This window comes from Zonotrichia albicollis, chromosome 20 (assembly GCF_047830755.1).
Source record: "Zonotrichia albicollis isolate bZonAlb1 chromosome 20, bZonAlb1.hap1, whole genome shotgun sequence".
NCBI lineage: Eukaryota > Metazoa > Chordata > Aves > Passeriformes > Passerellidae > Zonotrichia > Zonotrichia albicollis.
The window spans coordinates 7,295,166-7,304,992 of NC_133838.1; positions in this window are offsets into that span (position 1 = coordinate 7,295,166).

The following is a 9,827-nucleotide window of genomic DNA, read 5'->3' on the forward strand; positions in this document are numbered from 1 at the left end:
CCGCAGCACAATGCAGGAATTTGGCTGGGGGGATTGCTCTGCTCAGGAGGGATCCCCTTGGCTTTGGGAGCATTTCAAAGGGTCGCTGTGAGCACCATGGGACACGACCAGCACTGTCTGAGGGGCATGTCTGGAGCAGGAATAAAAGCAGGAAAATAAAGATGAAAGGACCTGGCTTGATCCAGTCCTGGCTACAGGACTGCCCCTGTGACCCTTGGCCATTGGGCTGGCCAGGGGTGGTGACAGAGGAGGGATGGGGGGCACAGAGCTGGGGAGGTGTCCCAGGCATTCAAAGCCCCTGTGTTGACTTCTTGGTGTTCATCTTTGCCTTGTGTCTTGGTTTGAACAGCCAGGTGTCTGCTGAGGAAGGCAGGAGCCTCCCCTGAAATGGAAAATGCAAACCCCTTCCCTCTGAATTATTATAAATTTGAAGTTAAGGGGCTCTCAGGCAAAGATATGGGAGTAGGAATAACAGTTCTGTACTAGGACGTTAAAACTACAAATGCAATAGTACAAACAAAGCCCTGCCAGAGTGGGAGCAGGCCCTGGCACGCTGTGGCTCAGGCTGTGGCACAGCCCCATCCCATGGGGGCTCAGCCCTCCTGCAGTGCCAGCTGTGGCTCTGCTGCAGCAGGGATCCTGCACAAGGGGGGAGTTTTCCTCTGCAGCTCCAGGGCTGCTGCAGATGGGCCTGGGCTCCCTCTGGCCATGCAGGGCAGCAGAAAGCTGCTCCTCTGGCAATGCAGGGGGCAAAGGCTGCTGTGCTGTGCCAGGCTCAGATTGGATCCAGGTAGGAATGCTTGGCTCCTGCCCTGGGTGCAGCATCTGCCCATGGGATGCTGGAATTGGATCAGCCCTGCAGGGACACTCAGTGGCCATGGAGAGCAGAGATCTCCTGGAGGGAGGATTGGCTGTGGGAGAGATCAAGAAAACTGCCCCAAGAAGAGCAGAGAACTGCCCCAGCTCTGACAGGTGGGCACAGAACACACACCCAGCCACCATGGGATGGGACTGTGCCACCAGCCTGGGCCACAGCGTGCCAGGGCCTGCTCCCACTCTGACAGGGCTTTGTTTGTACTATTGCATTTGTATTTTTAATTTCCCTAGTAAAGGACTGTTCTTCCTATTCCCACATCTTTGCCTGAGAGCCCCTTAATTTCAAATTTATAATAATGCAGAAGGATGGGGTTTGAATTTTCCATTTCAAGGGAGGCTCCTGCCTTCCTCTGCAGACACCTGGCTGTTCAGACTCAGACAGACCCCCAGGCCCTGGCACAGGGGGTTTGTCCCTAACCAGGGGCTGAGAGAAGCAGGAGCATTGTGGCCCCTGTGGCTGAGAGTGGAAACTGTGAGCTCTGTGTCCTGCAGCCTGGGGCCACACCAGCCCTGAGATCCTGCCTGCTCTGGACATCTGCTGGCTGTGCCTGGCAGGAGAACTGGGGTGCATCATCCCACCACTGGAGCCAGGCTTTCAGGCACAAGTGTCTCTAATTATTAATTAGCTGATGAGGGTTTATTATGTCTTAGAGCAGCTCTCCTGTTGCCTGTGGCACTTACTGGCACACAGGAGGAGAGGGTTCAGTGCTCCTGTTGCTCACACGTGTGCCAGGGTTGCTGTGCAGGGACAAGGGACCTTCTGAGGCTGTCACCTCGTGTCCCACAGTGGCACAAGGGTCCCAGGTGTGAGATCCATCCCAGCAGACAGGTCCAGCTCCCAGGTGGGCTGGGCCAGCCCCCCTCCTCCATTCTGCACCAAGGTGGGACCTTGGCCAGATCAATCCCTCACTGGGGCTGCTTCAGGCAAGAATGAGGACATAAAGGAGCTGGCACCCAGACATGTCCTTGCTCCACAGCTGCCAGCTCCTCTCTTCAGCCAGGAGGGTCTGCAGGAGCTGCAAAGCAGCTGTGCTGTGTCCCAACAGCTCCCATTCCCAGAATCCCAGAATCCCAAAATCCCAGAATCCCAGAATGAACTAGGCTGGAAAAGACCTTTGAGATAATCAAGTCCAACCTATGACCCAACACCTCCTCATCAACTAAACCACAGCACTGAGTCACTCACCATGGCCACATCCACTCATTTTTTAAACAAATCCATTTTTTAAACAAATCCCCAGGGAGGGGTCCCAGCTGCCCCCCAGCCCCAGGCTCTGCTCCCTGGGCAGATGGGGGCAGATTCTGCTGGCTGCAGCCAGGATGGGGCTGGGGTGACCCCGCTGCTGCCTCAGCCTGTGCTGAGGGAAGGGTTAAGTGCGATGGGGAGGCTCTGACATTTTGCTAATGTGCTGTGTTAATTGATTCGCTCATTTCCATTTGTTCCTGTTAAAGAGAGACAGATGAGAGTGGTCCTGCAGTGCAGCGGCTTGGCAGGGAGCAGCTCTGCTGTGTGCAGATGTGCTCCTCACTCAGTGAGTGCCACCAGCCAGCCTGGATGTGCTCCTCACTCAGATATTGCCCTCAGCCAGCCTGGATGTGCTCCTCACTCAGTGAGTGCCACCAGCCAGCCTGGATGTGCTCCTCACTCAGATATTGCCCTCAGCCAGCGTGGATGTGCTCCTCACTCAGTGAGTGCCACTGGCCAGCCTGGGTGTGCTCCTCACTCAGATATTGCCCTCATTCAGCCTGGATGTGCTCCTCACTCCTTTTCTGTCACCAGCCAGCCTGGATGTGCTCCTCACTCAGATATTGCCCCCAGCCAGCCTGGATGTGCTCCTCACTCATTTATTGCCCCCAGCCAGCCTAGGCAGTCCCAGCGCCAACCACAACCCCTGGCCAGCCCCAGCCCAGCTCCTGCAGCACCAGGGAACAGGGGCAGACCCCCACCGGCCCCCCCAGGGCACCAGGGGCTCCTCTCAGTGCCACCAACATGTGTTAGGGAAGGGAAGAACTGCACTGGGATGGAGAAAGCCAAGGGGCATCAGCCAGGCTGCAACCTGGCTGTACCAGAAAACTAGGGAAGAGCTGGAAGCAGAGCCATGAACCAGGGAAGAGCTGGATGCCTTCATTCTGCATGGCCCTATGAGGAGCAACAGCCATTCCCACACCCACAGGTTCTCATGCAGAGCAGCAAGAGGCACCCCGCCTGTGGTCAGTCATAGAATCATGGAATCGTGGAATGGTTTGGGTTGGAAAAGGCCTCAAAGTGGGGACGGACAGAGACTGGAGAACTCTGGAGCCAGGGCTTGGAACTTGTGGTTTATTGCAAAGGTCTTGTGTATTGGTTTGGAAAGCCAGGAGTCTGCTAAGGAAGGCAGGAGCCTCCCCTGAAATGGAGCCTCCTCACCTCTCTGCATTGCTATAAATTTTAAATTAAGGGGCTCTCAGGCAAAAAAAATGGGAGCAGGAAATAACAGTTCTTTAATAGGGAAGAAAATAAAAAGATGAAGTAAACAATGCAGTGCACTAGAACAACACTGCCAGAGTCAGAATCCAACCTGACACCCTGTGGGTCAGGCTGTTGGCAGCAGTCCCATTGGAATTGTGGCTCAGCCCTCCTGCAGTGTCAGGGCTGGTTCTGCTGGAGCAGGATCCTGGAGAAAGGTGCAGTCTCTGCCTCTGAAGATCCAGGGCCAGAGGCAGCTGCTGTTCCTCTGGGCAATCCAGAGCAGAAGCCGTGCTGGTGTTCCAGAATCTCCAGATTCTATCCGGGTAGGAATGCTTGGCTCCTCCCTCTGGGCTTCCATCTCCCAATGGGATGCTGTAGTTCTTATCAGCCATGCAGGGACATTCAATAGCTGTTATCAGCAATGTCCCCTCCCAAGGGAGGAGTGATTGTGGAAGAGATAAGGAAAACTGTCCATGAACAGGAGACAACTGCCATACAGATGGTAACAGAACACATCTTGCCTTGCAATCTGGGACAGCCTGGGTGCAGGGCCCTTCTTGGAGCTGCAGCCGCAGCTCAGAGCAGGCCCACGAGAAGCAAAGTGCATGGTAAAGGGGATGAGAGAGCAAGGTTCCCATTAAAATACCATAAATCATCTTCTGTGCTGAATATTCTGATTCTCACTAACCAGTCTAGTACAAGATACAAATCCTACAGCATTTCCATACAGCCTAGAAGAATCATTACATTACCACACTGGGGTACATTTTAAACCCTAAAAACTCCTCTTTGGGCCCCTTCTGCCAAGCTGGCAGGGTCTGCTCTGAGCCTTGGGCCTGTCTGCAAGCAGAGGGGATTGTTTGATCCAAAGGGGATCACCTTCAGCTGGCCATGCCATTGTTTTCCAGTTGTTCAGTAACTGAGGGATCTCAAAGCTTGCTTTCATTTCAATCTCACTTATAGTTTTCATATTCTCAAAATCTTTTGCCAGGCAATCACAATTTATTAGGCTTTCCTGTTCCATCTTCCCCAACACTCATCCCTGCAGGACCCAGCTACCCAGGGTGTGATGCTCAGTGACATCCCAGCCACCTGACCAAACACCTTTTCTTCCCCTTGAAAAGTGCAATTATGACAAGAATCAAATTCCTGCGGTGAGAAAGCTCAATTTCAGTCAAAATGTTTATTAAAAACATATTTGTTCTGCACCTTTTCCCTGCCAAAAGAAAAGCAGCTCCTTCCAAGTGTCTTTATTTGCTTGGACTTATCCACAGAAGAAGAATTTCTTGCAGGAATCTCTCTTGGGCAGGGATGTGCCCGTGACAGGAGCAGCACCAGGGCTGCCTCCCCACCCTCCCAGGGACACAGAACCCACCTGGGCTGGGATTGTCCTCCAGTCCCATGCCTGGTTTTGGTGCTGTGGGATTTGTGTTAATTGGGAGCACCCTGGAAAAGGGAATTGATGCTGGAGCAGTAGGTGTTTGAGGTGGTGCTTAAAATCCAGAATTGAGCTGAAGGTTTCTGCTTTGCTCCTGCACTGGGAGAGACCCAGGAGAATGGGAGGGGTAATTAATGGAAATACAAAAAAGTTTAGGATTAAAGAGATTAAATGGGATTAAAGCTCATCCCATTCCATCCCTGCCTTGGGACACCTCCCACTGCCCCAGAGGGAGCAGGATGCCACCCCAGTGCCCTGCACAGCTTCCCCAGCACAGGGAGCAGGAGCAGGGGCTTAAAGAGAGAAGGTCCTGACCCTCCCAGCCTCCTTCCTCCTTCCACTGATGGGCGGGAACACGTGAGGAAACGATTTGGGAACTCCTGTCTGTGTGAAATCTGCTCCAGATCTGCCCTGCTCCAGGGCTGGTGAGGCCTCTGTGCCCAGGCTCCACATCCCTGGGCTCCCATTGCCCTCTGTCCCTGGGTTCCCATGCCCTCTGTGCCCAGCTGTGCCCATGCCCCTCGGTCCCCAGGCTGTGTCCCTGTGCTCCTGTGCCCTCTGTGCCCAGCTGTGCCCAGCTGTGCCCATGTCCCTGTGCTCCCATGCACCCTCTACCGAGCTGTGCCCATGTCTCTAGGTTTCCATGCCCTCTCTGCCCAGCTGTGCCCATGCCACTCTGTCCCCAGGCTGTGTCCCTGGGTTTCCATGCCCTCTGTGCCCAGCTGTGCCCATGTCCCTGTGCTCCCATGCCCTCTGTGCCCAGCTGTGCCCATGCCCTCTGTCTCCAGGCTGTGTCCCTGTGCTCCCGTGCCCTCTGTGCCCAGCTGTGCCCATGCCCTGTGCAGATGAGCCCATGGCCTCTTTCCTCCCCCCAGCTCCTTGCTGAGGTTCATTCCTGCTCCTGTGGGGCGAGGGCTGGGAGCAGCTGCAGGAGAGGAGGGCAGGGCTGCAGCTCAGTGGGGCAGAGGTGCTGGCACCATCAGGGGTTTTTCTGTGCATTATCCCAGCTCTGAGTGATGCGCCAGCTCTGAGGCCACGGGAGCTGCTCCAGGATGAAGGAGCAGGGATTTCCCTGGCACAGCTCTTTGCTGGTGCTGGGCAGGGGCTGGGGGCTGCCCCGTGGTGCCAGCTGTGCCACTGCTGGGCACACCCAGCCCCAGTGCCCTGTCCGGCATCCCTGCAGCTCCGCAGCTGCCTTCTGCCAGCCCTTCCATCTCCAGCTCTTCTCCTAGGAGACCCCAGTTTCCCTCCTGGGCTGCCTTTTGCCAGGCTCTTCACTTGTTTAGCATTTCTGCTCCTCAAATCGCTTCAATGCAAAAGGAAGAATAATTGCCTCTTCCATTTAGCTAAAATGCAGGATCATAAACTTGCCCATCAGCTGCTGCAAGGTCAGGAAGTGCCTGCAAAAGGCAGAAGGCATTTATTGCTTCCAGAAGAGCAGATTTCACTCCCTCTGCTTTCCACATCCCCACCCTGATGCCTCCAGTGAGATCTCGCTGGAGCTGGGTGGATGCAGCAGCATAAATTGGCTGGAATTGGTTACAAGAGGAACTAATTTTTTTTTTTTTTTTTTTTTTTTTTTGAGGGGGAGGAGTGGGGCTGAGTTTCCTGTGCCAAGATTTGAGCTGTGGCAGGCTCGGGGCAGTGCTCTGTGTGAGATGCACGGCTGGGCAGGGTCATGGTGAAAAATGCATGTATTTTATGATTGGCTTTTCGCAAATATTCAAATGAATATTATATGTGTTGTGTTAGAAAGCAATGCTGTATTAATTCTCTTAAGTAGTGTGTTAAATATAGTTTTAGGTTATAAAAAATGTTAAAATAGGAACTATGCTATGTAAGATACTTTTCTGAAGAAAGGACTCACAGTGAGATAGCAGCCACAGGACACCTAAATCTTTCAGAAAAAAAGAATTTATTGCCCTCTTACCAGAAGAAATTAACTTCTTCCTGCCTCAAAGGTGCTGTTGGGATTCAGAGGAAGAAGTTGACACTGGCCAGACAGAATCTTGTATTTGAATGGAATTTATGCATCATGTATGAGATGCATTAATATACAACAGGTTATTGTTTTTAAGAGTTAATCCTCTGTTAACATGGGTCCTTCTTCGGGCTTATTTTGCCCAGAAAAAGTTACCCAGACTGTCCTTAACTCTTTGTTTTATTGTCTCATATTGTCCTAATTCAAATTGTCCAAATTACTATTACTCTAATTATATTACTATTTTTATAACCATTTTATTACTATTAAACTTTAAAATTTTTAAAAACAAGTGATTGGCGTTTTTCACAGTCATCCCTGCTGCTCCTGATGGCAGGAACGAGCCTGGAATCTGGGCTGGGGAGGCTGCAGATGCTGCTGTGACACAGGGACAGCCCCACCGAGGGACCTTCTGATGGAAAAAGGCTGGAAAAGTGAAATTCAACTCTGAGCCATGGGGAAAGGCTGTGGGGCTGCTCACATGAGGGTGCCTGGTAGAAAGTTGCTCACTTTGAAAGGGATTTTTGGTTTGTATTTTTGGTTTTCCTCGTGATTTTTCATTAAATTAAACACAGCTTTTGGAGGTTAGTTTTTTTTGTTTTCTCTTACCTCAAACCTTCTCCTTTTCCATCCCCTTTCCCCCCCCAAGCAAAGAAGAGGGATGACATAACAGCAAACCCAAAAGGTAATTTTTGTCCTAATTTTTATTTTTTTGGAGGAAAACTGTAGTCATTCCAGCTGGGAGGAGTAGAAGGGATAATATTCCGCAGCTGGGTTGAAACATTTCCATTCTCTAACAAGTTGTGATGGAAAAATTTGGTCTCCTTGACCTTGCTGCCTGGTGGGTGTCACGTCAGTAAGGTGACAGGAGGAAGCTGACTCCTCCTTCCTCGAGTCCACCCACAGGGAGTTTTCACCTGTGCCAAGCATCCCAGGAGTCACAAATCCCAGTGCTGGGCTGTGCCTGTCCTTGGGGAAATGTGGCCATGCAGGGTTTGGAAAGAGCTCTGGATGAACATCCCATGAAGCCCCCAAATTGAGGGTTTGGGTTTCTTTGGGGGATCCCAGGGGGAACCCTCCAGCCTTCCTGAGAAGGAGGGATGTCAGAGCCCAGGACATCCCTTTGGCAGTCCTGGATTGCCCAAACCCCTGCCAGGGGGCTCAGGGACCCTGGCACACAGCCCAAGACCCCTGTGACTTTGATTATGACCCATGGAAAAAGTTACCAACCTTATATGAGGATCTGCAAGCCATGAAAGTCTAAGTAGAATAATAATTAGTTTGTCATGGGGTGAAAAATAGATTTTTTTGGGTTTTTAGAATGAGGGTTCAAGGGGAAAGATGGAGGAATCTGGGTGTGTCCAGTCTTTCTCCTTCTTCTTCTTGGCCTCCATCTTCTGCTGTGATGGTGGCACTTTTGGGTTGGTTTAGAGTAGAAGCTCACTGTCTAACACAAGTGATAGGTATTGGGAAGTTATTGTAAATATTGTACAGGTAGTTTTTAGTATAAAAATATAACGCCAGTGTGCCTCTGTCTGTAATGCTGAATGGACCTCGGCCAGAAGAATTTTATAGATAAGAAACAATAAACAACCTTGGGACCGAGAACTGCAGAGTTCCGACTCCTTCTTCGACAGTCAGGTTGGGAAAAGAGACTTTCCAATGTATCTCAGAGTCACTCTGAGCAGCAGAAGTCCTGAGAGAGGGAAGCTGCACAAGCAGCTGGTGTGAGGGGAGACCCAGCTGGGCAGGGCTGTCCCTGTGCTGTGCAAGGGGATGTCACCAGTCTCACTGTGCAGCCCCTCTGTGCAGCCCCATCAACCGAGTGAGGATTCTCCTGACCCCCCATCCTGCAGGTCTGTGTCTCCCCATCCCTCCAGTGGGTCTGTGCCAGGCTCTGGAGTGGGCTGAAAGTGCTGCTGCCTGTTGGGGAAGGTAAAACAGGAAAGCCTTATAAATATGATTGCCTGGCAAAAGATTTTGAGAATATAGAAACTATAAGTGAGATTGAAATGAAAGCAAGCTTTGAGATCCCTCAGTTACTGAACAACTGGAAAACAATGGCATGGCCAGCTGAAGGTGATCCCCTTTGGATCAAACAATCCCCTCTGCTTGCAGACAGGCCCAAGGCTCAGAGCAGACCCTGCCAGCTTGGCAGAAGGGCCCAAAGAGGAGTTTTTAGAATATAAAATGTAACCCAGTGTGGTAATGTAATGATTCTTCTAGGCTGTACGGAAATGCTGTAGGATTTTTATCTTGGACTAGATTGGTTAGTGAGAATGAGAATATTCAACACAGAAGAAGATTTACGGTATTGTAAGGGGAACTTTGCGCTCTTACCCCTTTTACTCCCCTTACCCTTTTACTCTCTTATGCTCTTCCTCTCTCACCCTCTCATCCTCTCTCCCCCTCTCTTTTCTCTTGGGCCTGCTCTGAGCTGTGTCTGGCAGCTCCCAGTAGGGCCCTGCACCCAGGCCCTTTGCAATAACCCACAAGTTCCCAGCTCTGGCTGCAGAGATCTCTGCTCTCTGTTCATCCCCACCATCCTACCCCCAAAGCTCCTACAGCTGCCCACGCTGGTGCCCCCCTGGTGGCACCCCTGGTGCCCTGGGCATGCCCCTGCTCTCTGCGGTGCCACCAGCTGGGGTCACACCGCTCTGGCTCCGGTGCCACCCCTCTGCTCACGCCCACCTGGGCTCCGGGAGATGCCAGTTGCCATGGCAACGGGATACAACACATCCTGGCATCCCTGGGTGAGGCTTTCCAGGCTGGCAGGGTGGGGAGGTCGTTTCCCTCCTTTCGGAGGAAGCTCGTCATGGCACAGCAGGGGATGCATCACGGAAAGCTCGCACTGCTGGCATCCTCCTGCTGCTGGCAGCGCTGCTCTGGGCAGGGCTCACCCAGCGGCTGCATCCTGCCCAGCCCTGCCAGCTGTGCTCGCCCTGTCCGTGCCAGCTGTGCTGGCCCCGCGGGTCCCCTCCCTGTCACAGCCTCGGCAGGAGCGGAGCGGGGCCACACCAGGAGCGTCTGCCCTGCTCCTGCTGGGGGTGTCTGTCCTGTCTGTCCTGTCTGTCTGTCTTGTC